This window comes from Rattus norvegicus, chromosome X, assembly GCF_021556685.1.
Source record: "Rattus norvegicus strain SHRSP/BbbUtx chromosome X, alternate assembly SHRSP_T2T, whole genome shotgun sequence".
In the NCBI taxonomy this organism is placed as follows: Eukaryota; Metazoa; Chordata; class Mammalia; order Rodentia; family Muridae; genus Rattus; species Rattus norvegicus.
Window position 1 is genome coordinate 43652397 of NC_141554.1, and position 14197 is coordinate 43666593.

Here is a 14197-nt window from a genome sequence, read left to right on the forward strand (position 1 = left end):
TTGTGAAGTCAACCACTGGACCAGCTGAAGACACATTCTCTCCCAGCACCCTACACTGTGAAAGTCAGCCAGCAGGGAGAAAACGTTGAGCTCAATTCAAACTTGATTTCTTTTTGTCCTGCAACCCAAATGTGTGGTAGCTTTAGCAATAGGGCCTTACCATCTGGTTCCTGTGGGCTAACAAGAACAATTGGAATAGCTTGTAACTTTCGGGTGGGGAGCTCTGGGTCTCAATATCATATATGTGAGGTATTCTATACATGGGATTTTCATCAAATAACTTATGGCTTTTGGGAGAAACATTATCTACACATGCAGTATGCCTATGTGAAGTCTACTTTTAAAAATTTTGTATTTTAGTTCTTTTTTTTTTTTTTCGGAGCTGGGGACCGAACCCAGGGCCTTGCGCTTCCTAGGTAAGCGCTCTACCACTGAGCTAAATCCCCAGCCCCAAAAATTTTGTATTTTAAACTGGCTTACAAGACAGTAGTTTCCCATGGGGTGTTTTCATATATCATTAATTTTCTTCACATGTTTAGCCCTTAGTCTATCCCGTTACTCTACTCATAGCCCCAAGTGGATCTTTCTCCTCACACTATTCTCCCTTCTACCTTTTATATTCTTTTTTTTGAAACTAAATACATTTTAATAGAAAACAAAATACAAAATAACTCTTTTCAGAAAACAGAAATATTTAATCCTTTAGCAGACATCAGAACTTGCTTTGTCCTTAAAGCATGGTCGATATTTTTGAGTGTGCACTCATGATTCATCCCGTTCACTATCAACACTGCAGTGAGGTGGAAGCAGGTCATTGAGGGAGAAAAAAAGACCAACAAGCCACAAAAAGTTATCTTTAAATCCAGCATTTCTTGTCTATCTTGTGACTTATTCAAAATTACTCTTTATCATAATTTGTTGATGGTGTAGGGCTGGAACCCTAGGTGACTGGCGCAGCGCTGAGGCTCACCCTCTGCCCACCATAGTGCTTCTCCCCAGGGTATAAAGGCTGACAAAAGTGCAGCCAATGGAAGAACCACCTCTGCCACCATCACTGCAGGAGCCCATGCTCAGTCGCTACCTGCCTGCCTGCCCACAGAAGCACAGCATATGGTTATGGTGCCCCTTTCTCCTGATACACTGGGCCACCAGAGTCTAAATTCCCTGAACCTCAAAATTCCAAGTATTATAGCCAGTGCCAGGAGTCACTTGCTGCCAGTGCTAGGTTTCCTCTTCTCAATAATAAAATTAATTATATAATAAAAATCCTGGTTTTGTCCCCACTTCCCTCAAGGGGCAGCCACAGGAGAGACTGTCTACAGCTGCTATAGGGAGAGTTCTGCAGCTGTCCAGTACACCCACTGGGAAGAGACAGATGCAAAAGCAGGATGCCTGCATGAAGCAGGAGGCCTCAGGCCTGGGGGGAGCTTCCCAGCTCTCAACTGGAGTCTTATGCACCAGGGCTGTGTAGAGTGCATGTGGGGTAGGGGAAGGCTCTTTTGCAATCACTGATTCAGTTTTAGCACGTCCTGGACTGTGACCACTCTTCCAGCCCCACCCAGTCTTCCACCTGGATCAAAACTTAATGTTCTTGATTCTCTTGTGTGATTCCAGTCACTAGGAGGAGGTTGCAGGCCATGAACTGTACACTCAGGACGTTGCTCATCTGCCCAGTGTACACGCCCACAAGCTCCCCAGAAGAGCCGTCAGCTGGTGTGTTGCAGCACGTGCTTCTGATGTCCCAGACGCGTACAGAGTTGTCCATGGAGGCAGAAGCAATCAGACCGCTGTCCGGGCTAAAGGCCAGACTGGTGATGCTGTCCGTGTGGCCTCTCAGTTCTTTAAAAAGTGTCCCAGAGGCCAAGTCCCACAACTCTAACCGCTGGTCCTCACCAGCAGATGCCAAGTACTTACCATTGGGAGAAAAGGAGAGGGAGAGCACGGGGCCTCGGTGACCTGTAAAAAGCCGCACTGAGTTCCCCTGCTGGGCACTCCATAGACGAACAGTTTTGTCAGTGGAGCCAGTAGCTAAGTAGTTTGAGTTGGGGTGGAATTTGACACAGTCCACATCTGCCAGGTGCCCCGCATATATCCTCAGCGGGTACGTCCGATCAAAAGACCACAGCCTGGCGGTACGGTCATGGGACCCACTGGCAAAGTACAGGCTGTAGGGGCTGATGTCCACGTCCCACACAGGGTAGGCATGTCCCTGATACAGCACAGTGTTGGTGAAGCTCCCCAGGTCCCAGTACCTGATGGACATATCTTCAGAACAAGAGAGCAGCCCTGAGCTGTCCGCGAGGAACCGTGTGCTATACACTGGGCCACAGTGTCCCCGCAGAATCTTCATTTCCGTGCCTACGTCATCGTCTTCGCTCTCCTCCTCCTCCAGAGTGTCACAAGCTACCTTTTATATTCTTATGTTCTACTATTTCTCCAGTATTTATGATGAGATAGATAGATAGATAGATAGATAGAGAGAGAGAGAGAGAGAGAGAGAGAGAGAGAGAGAGAGAGAGAGATCATAGTCTCTACATTTTTGAGAATTGAAAACTGTCTGAATGTGTGTGCAGCTTTATACTCACTTTGAGATCTATCTTGGCCAAGAAATGGAAAGAAATATAATTGCTATCTTTCTTCCTCTCCTCCAAAATAAACTTGACCTATCATTGGCAAGCAGGGAAGAAAAAAACAGGAAGGAGAGTATATAAATAACATGAACTGTGGTAACAGAAATGTTCTTTGTTCTTTTTCTTTAAACTGCTTTTGTCTCTTTTTTACATGCTATTTTTTATTATTACCAGTGTTTTAGCATTTAAAATATTATGTTTTATTGTATTTTCATACATTAATATATTTGAAACCTTATTCATTTAGAAATGCTTCAATATATAAATGTGGTTGTTTGAATGAGAATGGTCCTCATAGTCTCATATATTTGAATATTTGGTCCTCAGTTGGTGGGATGTTTTGGGAATGATTAAGAGCCTTGCTGGAGGATGTGTATCACTGGGGCTAGGCTTTGAGGCTTCAAAAGCCTATGCATGACCAGTGTCTTTACTTTCTGCTTAAGGTTTTAAGATGCGAGCTAGCAGCTGTGCCTGCCAGAATGCCTTCACTTGGCCATTGCAGACTCTAACCATATAAAACCAGAAACCTGATTACAAGCCTTCTATAAGTTGCCTTGATCATGGTGTTTTATCACAGAAATAGAAAAGTAAATAATACACGGATAACTTCAGTAAATCTTGTTGTAATCTCACTGCTAAAATCCAGAGAAAAGTTAATTAAAATAAAGACTAAACAAAAATCAATGAAAACTTGATGAGAGATAAACTAAAAAAGTACAGAAAAGTTGAAAACAGAGGAAGAAAAGATACACTAAAAATACATGAAGCAACAGAATGTGAGGGAGCATTTCTTTTGGTTTTAACTGTTTTGAGAAGGAGTTACTCATGTAACTCAAGCTAGCCTCAAATTCACAGTGTTAACTGAGGATAATGACCTTGAATTTCTGGCTCTTTTTCTTTCACCTCCTGAGTATTGGGATTATAGATGCACCTTAACATGCCAGCTAGGAAAGGAGCCTTAATATTTGACAACATTGAATTAAATCCAAAAGTCTTATAAGAGCTAAAACTCTCTTTGTTATACAAGCAAAAAAACACAATGGAATAAAAGTCATCACTATATATGTATCTAATAATTTAGTTTCAAATCATACAGAACATTTATTCACATCATCACAGAAAGAAAATGAATTATTCAATAAAGTTTAATCAATAAATCAATGTTGTTATTTTAAAATTTACCTTAGAATTGTTACCACTAATTTATCTGGGCGCTTTAACATATCCCTTTCTAAGTGTGATTGGTCAAGCAATCAAAAACAAATATAGGAACTCTGAATATATGAACAATATTCAGCTATTAGATTTTTATGAAGTTTATAACATTACTTTGAAGTCGCATTTTCTAAAAGTTGACATGTGACTGACCATAAAGGAAGCCTCAATAAATCCCACAGTATCAATATTGAATTCCTATCTTCTTTGACTCTGGTGTGATAAAATTAGAAGATAGATTAAAAGAATTTCCAAAAATTCCTGTGAGACATAAAATTGAATTTTAATACTGAAAACTTTGGTTACTAAGCTTAGCATTCAATGAAATTCAAGGAAATTGTAATGAAATGCTACCTGTCAAATTTTGTGGGACACAGAGACACTGTCCTCACTTAAAGGAAATTTTATAGCTGTTAATGCATTTATCAAGGAATAAGAAATATAGATATGAATTGAGGTAGACTTTCAAGATTTAAAAATGCAGATAACATAGTGACTTATTGAAACTCATAGTGCTAAGTGAAAAAATCTAGATGACTAGAAATTTTTCTGGAATTATTTTTAAATACAAAAATTCAATTAAGAAGATGGGTTTGACTACCTAAAGACTATACATGGACTGACCCTGGACTCTGACCTCATAGGTAGCAATGAATATCCTAGTAAGAGCACCAGTGTAAGGGGAAGCCCTTGGTCCTGCTAAGACTGAACCCCCAGTGAACATGATTGTTGGGGGGAGGGCGGCAATGGGGGGAGGATGGGGAGGGGAACACCCATAAAGAAGGGGAGGGGAAAGGGTTAGGGGGATGTTGGCCTGGAAACCGGGAAAGGGAATAACACTCGAAATGTAAATAAGAAATACTCAAGTTAATAAAAAAATAAACAAATAAAAAAAATAAAAAAAAATAAAGATGAAACCAGAAAAAAAAAAAAAGAAGAAGAAGTTGGCTTTGGGTGAGGTGGCACGTGCCTGTAGTCCTAGAACTAGGGAGGCAGAGGCAGGAAGGTACTGAGTTTTAGGTCAGCCTGGGCTACATAAAGAGATCATGTTTTTAAAATCAAGCATTGAAGTGTTGATAACTGTAGCTAACCTCTCCCCATTTCTCCTGCTCTAGTCCCTTGTCTCTATTATCTGAGTATGTCATACCATTTTTAGATTCCAAATATAAGTGAGGTCATACAATATTTGTCTTTCTGTGCCTGGCCGTTTTACTTAGCATGTCTTCCAGGTTCATTAGCAATATTGCAGGCAGGACAAGCTGCTGTCATGCAGAGTGAAAGAATTCTGTGAATGCCATGTATAGCATGGCTACTATGGACTATAAAACTGTTTGAAATTTACTTGAGTAAATTTACTTGAATGGTGAGCTTAGTAGCCAAAGTTTTCATTATTAAAATTCAATTTTATGTCTCACTGGAATTTTTGGAAATTCTTTTATCTTCTAATTTTATCACACCAGAGTAAAAGAACATAGGAATTCAATGTTGATACTGTGGAATTTATTGAGGCCTACTTTGTGGTCGATCACATGTCAACTTTTAGAAAATGTGACCCCAGAAGAATGCTATGAACTTCATAAAAATCTAATAGCTGAATGTTGTTCATATATTCAGAGCTTGAAATTTACTAAGAGGGGATAGCTTAAGTGTTCTCCAATAAAAAATATACAAATGGGTGATAAGATGAATAGGTTTGTTAGCTTCATTGGAGAACATTTCATGTGATGCAGGTATATCAAAATGCCACCTGAAACATATACAACATCTATTTGCCAGTCTTACTTCAGTGAAAAACAGTTGATGAAAATGAACAAGAACCAACATGATTTACAAAATAATTCAAAGCTCCTTTTCCTTTCTATGAACCAAACACTTCAGAAATGATTAGTTTATGTTTTAGATATGTGCTCTGCAGGTGGAAAATATGTCCATTATGTGTTGTGATACTAATAATTTATGCTTTCTAAAGTGACATACACAACACGTGAAGAGAAAAATCACAGGTGTATATTACACTTATGAAGGCAGAGGATAAGATCCTTTTGGAGGAAAAGAAGATTCTCTCAGCTGATCAAGTGAGTGCATTTAATAACTCAAAATCTGTTTCCAAAGTGTAAATAGCCATAACATAGTGATGAAATATTTTCCTTTCTTATTGTGGGAAAGATTTTTATACCAAATATCTGCTATGAACATTGGAGATAATTGTGAAACCTTGGGGAAATTTTGAAGACCATTGATGCCTCCCTTATCACTATTGTGGAACACAGCACTGAGACTCCCAGATGAAGTTAAAAAAAGTAAAAGCAAATAAGATTGTAAAAATCGGAGTGCAAGTGATGAGGCCATCATTATACACAGTACAACTATCTAACTGGTAAAAACAAATAGAATCAAGAAATGAGATCAACAAACACAAGATCAAGTCATGAAATCAATAGCATTCATTTCTCTCCAGTAGCAACAGCTGCCTACAGGGTATTTTTTTAAACATGATACAAGTTATAATAGCAGGACCAAAGCTAAAATTTAAAATAAAATCAAGGAAGCACAGCAAACCAACTAACCAAAGAAACCACTGTAAAGCTGGGGTTGATTAAATAACTAATAGTTTATGGATTCACCTATTATAGATTATCTATGGTTGTTTTTATGCAGTAGTGGGCAGAACTTGGTAGTTTTAACAATAACTCTATGGCCCTCAAAGCCTGAACTATCAATGCCTAGGCCTTTAATAGAAAATGTGTTGATTACTTGCTCTAAAGTACTTCATAATTAGTATACTCCCAACTGTACCACATCTTTATAGAGAAAAATTAAGGCTCCATTAAAAGACAGAAAAGAAGGTGCAGAATAATAAGTGAAGAAATATTTCTTCATTTTAGAATATTGTTCATTTATTGCCTATAGGTGCTTTACAAACCATGAAAGACTTGAATATGTTTAAAAGATATGGTATCACTTTTGTATGATGGAAATTATTGTTCACATCAATTAATTATACTGAATAAAAATATCAAGTCTATCTGGATGTTTTAAAGATGTTTGGTAACTGTCTTAGTTTGGATTTTATTGCTTTGATGAGACACCATGACCACAACAACTCATTTATTTATTTAATTTATATGAGTACACTGCACCTATCTTCAGACACACCAGAAGAGAGTATCAGATCCCATTACAGATGGTTGTAAGACACCATATGGTTGCTGGGAATTGAACTCTGGACCTCTGGAAAGTCAGTGCTCTTAACTACTCAGCCATCTCTCCAGACCCCACCTTCCCCACCCTCTCCATAGAAACTCTTGTTTCCAAAGGCAAACAGAACTGGGGCTGCCTTACAGTATCAGAGGTTTGGTCCATTATCATCATGGTGGGTAGCATGGCAGCATCCAAGGAGACATGGTGCTGGAGAAGGAGCTGAGAGTTCTATATCTTGATACTAAGGCAGCAGGAGACTGTGCACTACACTGGGTATAGCTTGAACATAGGAGACCTCAAAGCCCCCTACAATAACACAATTCCTCCAACAAGGGCATACCTACTCCAATAAGGCCTACCTCCTAATAGCACCACTCCCTATGGGCTGGCCAAGCATTCACACATATGAGGCTATAGGGGCCATACTTATTTAAATCGCCACAGTAACTTTATACTTTAAAGTTAATGTGGAGCTTGGTGAGGTCTCATGTTCCTCTAATTTCATGTACTTAGGAGATTAGAGTGGGAAGATTGCTTGGATTCAGCTTGAGCAACATAATTAGACTCCAGGCAGGGAAGAAAAGCACAAAGAGGTAAGAATGAAAAAATTCCAGACCCGGTGAGAGAGAGACCCAACCGCCTGGTCAGGTGGGCACTCCTGAGGCTGCAGAGCGGAAGAGACCACCAACACTCCCCACCCCTGCCCACATCCCTGGCCCAAGAGGAAACTGTATAAGGCCTCTGGGCTCCCGTGGGGGAGGGCCCAGGAGCGGCAGGACACCTGCCTGAGACACCGCCAGAACCTGAAAGAAACAGACCGGAAAAACAGTTCTCTGCACCCAAATCCCATGGGAGGGAGAGCTAAACCTTCAGAGAGGCAGACAAGCCTAGGAAACCAGAAGAGACTGCTCCCTGCACACACATCTCGGATGCCAGAGGAAAAAGCCAAAGACCATCTGGAACCCTGGTGCACTGAAGCTCCCGGAAGGGGCGGCACAGGTCTTCCTGGTTGCTGCCGCTGCAGAGAGCCCCTGGGCAGCACCCCACGAGCGAACCTGAGCCTCGGGACCACAGGTAAGACCAAATTTTCTGCTGCAAGAAAGCTGCCTGGTGAGCTTGGGACACACGGAAGCAGAATTTCTCTAGGACCGGGCACGTTCTGTGTTTACCGGAAGTCCCACACCCACAGATCCCGGCCCGCAGCAGCTCTCTGCTCCCAGACCCCGTGAGAGAGAGACCCAACCGCCTGGTCAGGTGGGCACTCCTGAGGCTGCAGAGCAGAAGAGACCACCAACACTCCCCACCCCTGCCCACATCCCTGGCCCAAGAGGAAACTGTATAAGGCCTCTGGGCTCCCTTGGGGGAGGGCCCAGGAGCAGCAGGACACCTGCCTGAGACACCGCCGGAACCTGAAAGAAACAGACCGGATAAACAGTTCTCTGCACCCAAATCCCGTGGGAGGGAGAGCTAAACCTTCAGAGAGGCAGACAAGCCTGGGAAACCAGAAGAGACTGCTCCCTGCACACACATCTCGGACGCCAGAGGAAAAAGCCAAAGACCATCTGGAACCCTGGTGCACTGAAGCTCCCGGAAGGGGCGGCACAGGTCTTCCTGGTTGCTGCCGCTGCAGAGAGCCCGTGGGCAGCACCCCACGAGCGAACTTGAGCCTCGGGACCACAGGTAAGACCAAATTTTCTGCTGCAAGAAAGCTGCCTGGTGAACTCAAGACACAGGCCCACAGGAACAGCTGAAGACCTGTAGAGAGGAAAAACTACACGCCCGAAAGCAGAACACTCTGTCCCCATAACTGACTGAAAGAGAGGAAAACAGGTCTACAGCACTCCTGACACACAGGCTTATAGGACAGTCTAGCCACTGTCAGAAATAGCAGAACAAAGTAACACTAGAGATAATCTGATGGCGAGAGGCAAGCGCAGGAACCCAAGCAACAGAAACCAAGACTACATGGCATCATCGGAGCCCAATTCTCCCACCAAAACAAACATGGAATATCCAAACACACCAGAAAAGCAAGATCTAGTTTCAAAATCATATTTGATCATGATGCTGGAGGACTTCAAGAAAGACATGAACACACTTAGGGAAACACAGGAAAACATTAATAAACAAGTAGAAGCCTACAGAGAGGAATCGCAAAAATCCCTGAAAGAATTCCAGGAAAACACAATCAAACAGTTGAAGGAATTAAAAATGGAAATAGAAGCAATCAAGAAAGAACACATGGAAACAACCCTGGATATAGAAAACCAAAAGAAGAGACAAGGAGCTGTAGATACAAGCTTCACCAACAGAATACAAGAGATGGAAGAGAGAATCTCAGGAGCAGAAGATTCCATAGAAATCATTGACTCAACTGTCAAAGGTAATGTAAAGCGGAAAAAGCTACTGGTCCAAAACATACAGGAAATCCAGGACTCAATGAGAAGATCAAACCTAAGGATAATAGGTATAGAAGAGAATGAAGACTCCCAGCTCAAAGGACCAGTAAATATCTTCAACAAAATCATAGAAGAAAACTTCCCTAACCTAAAAAAAGAGATACCCATAGACATACAAGAAGCCTACAGAACTCCAAATAGATTGGACAAGAAAGGAAACACCTCCCGTCACATAATTGTTAAAACACCAAACGCACAAAATAAAGAAAGAATATTAAAAGCAGTAAGGGAAAAAGGTCAAGTAACATATAAAGGGAGACCTATCAGAATCACACCAGACTTCTCGCCAGAAACTATCAAGGCCAGAAGATCCTGGACTGATGTCATACAGACCCTAAGAGAACACAAATGCCAGCCCAGGTTACTGTATCCAGCAAAACTCTCAATTAACATTGATGGAGAAACCAAGATATTCCATGACAAAACCAAATTTACACAATATCTTTCTACAAATCCAGCACTACAAAGGATAATAAATGGTAAAGCCCAACATAAGGAGGCAAGCTATACCCTAGAAGAAGCAAGAAACTAATCGTCTTGGCAACAAAACAAAGAGAATGAAAGCACACAAACATAACCTCACATCCAAATATGAATATAAAGGGAAACAATAATCACTATTCCTTAATATCTCTCAATATCAATGGCCTCAACTCCCCAATAAAAAGACATAGATTAACAAACTGGATACGCAACGAGGACCCTGCATTCTGCTGCCTACAGGAAACACACCTCAGAGACAAAGGCAGACACTACCTCAGAGTGAAAGGCTGGAAAACATTTTTCCAAGCAAATGGTCAGAAGAAGCAAGTTGGAGTAGCCATTCTAATATCAAATAAAATCAATTTCCAACTAAAAGTCATCAAAAAAGATAAGGAAGGACACTTCATATTCATCAAAGGAAAAATCCACCAAGATGAACTCTCAATCCTAAATATCTATGCCCCAAATACAAGGGCACCTACATATGTAAAAGAAACCTTACTAAAGCTCAAAACACACATTGCACCTCATACAATAATAGTGGGAGATTTCAACACCCCACTCTCATCAATGGACAGATCATGGAAACAGAAATTAAACAGTGATGTCGACAGACTAAGAGAAGTCATGAGCCAAATGGACTTAACGGATATTTATAGAACATTCTATCCTAAAGCAAAAGGATATACCTTCTTCTCAGCTCCTCATGGTACTTTCTCCAAAATTGACCATATAATTGGTCAAAAAACGGGCCTCAACAGGTACAGAAAGATAGAAATAATCCCATTCGTGCTATCGGACCACCACGGCCTAAAACTGGTCTTCAATAAAAATAAGGGAAGAATGCCCACATATACGTGGAAATTGAACAATGCTCTACTCAATGATAACCTGGTCAAGGAAGAAATAAAGAAAGAAATTAAAAACTTTTTAGAATTTAATGAAAATGAAGATACAACATACTCAAACTTATGGGACACAATGAAAGCTGTGCTAAGAGGAAAACTCATAGCGCTGAGTGCCTGCCGAAAGAAACAGGAAAGAGCATATGTCAGCAGCTTGACAGCACACCTAAAAGCTCTAGAACAAAAAGAAGGAAATACACCCAGGAGGAGTAGAAGGCAGGAAATAATCAAACTCAGAGCTGAAATCAACCAAGTAGAAACAAAAAGGACCATAGAAAGAATCAACAGAACCAAAAGCTGGTTCTTTGAGAAAATCAACAAGATAGATAAACCCTTAGCCAGACTAACGAGAGGACACAGAGAGTGCGTCCAAATTAACAAAATCAGAAATGAAAAGGGACACATAACTACAGATTCAGAGGAAATTCAAAAAATCATCAGATCTTACTATAAAAACCTATATTCAACAAAATTTGAAAATCTTCAGGAAATGGACAATTTCCTAGACAGATACCAGGTACCGAAGTTAAATCAGGAACAGATAAACCAGTTAAACAACCCCATAACTCCTAAGGAAATAGAAGCAGTCATTAAAGGTCTCCCAACCAAAAAGAGCCCAGGTCCAGACGGGTTTAGTGCAGAATTCTATCAAACCTTCATAGAAGACCTCATACCAATATTATCCAAACTATTCCACAAAATTGAAATAGATGGAGCCCTACCGAATTCCTTCTACGACGCCACAATCACTCTTATACCTAAACCACACAAAGACACAACAAAGAAAGAGAACTTCAGACCAATTTCCCTTATGAATATCGACGCAAAAATACTCAATAAAATTCTGGCAAACCGAATTCAAGAGCACATCAAAACAATCATCCACCATGATCAAGTAGGCTTCATCCCAGGCATGCAGGGATGGTTTAATATACGGAAAACCATCAACGTGATCCATTATATAAACAAACTGAAAGAACAGAACCACATGATCATTTCATTAGATGCTGAGAAAGCATTTGACAAAATTCAACACCCCTTCATGATAAAAGTCCTGGAAAGAATAGGAATTCAAGGCCCATACCTAAACATAGTAAAAGCCATATACAGCAAACCAGTTGCTAACATTAAACTAAATGGAGAGAAACTTGAAGCAATCCCACTAAAATCAGGGACTAGACAAGGCTGCCCACTCTCTCCCTACTTATTCAATATAGTTCTTGAAGTTCTAGCCAGAGCAATCAGACAACAAAAGGAGATCAAAGGGATACAGATCTGAAAAGAAGATGTCAAAATATCACTATTTGCAGATGACATGATAGTATATTTAAGTGATCCCAAAAGTTCCACCAGAGAACTACTAAAGCTGATAAACAACTTCAGCAATGTGCCCGAGTATAAAATTAACTCAAATCAGTTGCCTTCCTCTATACAAAAGAGAAACAAGCCGAGAAAGAAATTAGGGAAACGACACCCTTCATAATAGACCCAAATAATATAAAGTACCTCGGTGTGACTTTAACCAAGCAAGTAAAAGATCTGTACAATAAGAACTTCAAGACACTGAGGAAAGAAATTGAAGAAGACCTCTGAAGATGGAAAGATCTCCCATGCTCATGGATTGGCAGGATTAATATAGTAAAAATGGCCATTTTACCAAAAGCAATCTACAGATTCAATGCAATCCCCATCAAAATACCAATCCAATTCTTCAAAGAGTTAGACAGAACAATTTGCAAATTCATCTGGAATAACAAAAAACCCAGGATAGCTAAAGCTATCCTCAACAATAAAAGGACTTCAGGGGGAATCACTATCCCTGAACTCAAGCAGTATTACAGAGCAATAGTGATAAAAACTGCATGGTATTGGTACAGAGACAGACAGATAGACCAATGGAATAGAATTGAAGACCCAGAAATGAACCCACACACCTATGGTCACTTGATTTTTGACAAAGGAGCCAAAACCATCCAATGGAAAAAAGATAGCATTTTCAGCAAATGGTGCTGGTTCAACTGGAGAGCAACATGTAGAAGAATGCAGATCGATCCATGCTTATCACCCTGTACAAAGCTTAAGTCCAAGTGGATCAAGGACCTCCACATCAAACCAGACACACTCAAACTAATAGAAGAAAAACTAGGGAAACATCTGGAACACATGGGCACTGGAAAAAATTTCCTGAACAAAACACCAATGGCTTATGCTCTAAGATCAAGAATCGACAAATGGGATCTCATAAAACTGCAAAGCTTCTGTAAGGCAAAGGACACTGTGGTTAGGACAAAACGGCAACCAACAGATTGGGAAAAGATCTTTACCAATCCTACAACAGATAGTGGCCTTATATCCAAAATATACAAAGAACTCAAGAAGTTAGACCGCAGGGAAACAAATAACCCTATTAAAAAATGGGGTTCAGAGCTAAACAAAGAATTCACAGCTGAGGAATGCCGAATGGCTGAGAAACACCTAAAGAAATGTTCAACATCTTTAGTCATAAGGGAAATGCAAATCAAAACAACCCTGAGATTTCACCTCACACCAGTGCGATTGGCTAAGATCAAAAACTCAGGTGACAGCAGATGCTGGCGAGGATGTGGAGAAAGAGGAACACTCCTCCATTGTTGGTGGGATTGCAGACTGGTAAAACCATTCTGGAAATCAGTCTGGAGGTTCCTCAGAAAATTGGACATTGAACTGCCTGAGGATCCAGCTATACCTCTCTTGGGCATATACCCAAAAGATGCCTCAACATATAAAAGAGACACGTGCTCCACTATGTTCATCGCAGCCTTATTTATAATAGCCAGAAAATGGAAAGAACCCAGATGCCCTTCAACAGAGGAATGGATACAGAAAATGTGGTACATCTACACAATAAAATATTACTCAGCTATCAAAAACAACGAGTTTATGAAATTCGTAGGCAAATGGTTGGAACTGGAAAATATCATCCTGAGTGAGCTAACCCAATCACAGAAAGACATACATGGTATGCACTCATTGTTAAGTGGCTATTAGCCCAAATGCTTGAATTACCCTAGATCCCTAGAACAAACGAAACTCAAGACGGATGATCAAAATGTGAATGCTTCACTCCTTCTTTAAATGAGGAAAAAGAATACCCTTGGCTGGGAAGGGAGAGGCAAAGATTAAAACAGAGACTGAAGGAACACCCATTCAGAGCCTGCCCCACAGGTGGCCCATACATATACAGCCACCCAATTGGACAAGATGGATGAAGCAAAGAAGTGCAGACTGACAGGAGCCGGATGTAGATCGCTCCTGAGAGACACAG

The 14197-nt window shown here is 40.6% G+C and overlaps 1 pseudogene across 1 annotated transcript; it reads right to left on the reverse strand.

Moving 5' to 3' along the window:
- Positions 1-622: 622 nt before the first annotated feature.
- Taf5l2 (TATA-box binding protein associated factor 5 like 2) lies at positions 623-2398 on the reverse strand (annotated as a pseudogene). The gene has a single exon (XR_015646541.1). The product of XR_015646541.1 is annotated as a TATA-box binding protein associated factor 5 like 2 (transcript).
- Between the last annotated feature and the right edge of the window lie 11799 nt (positions 2399-14197).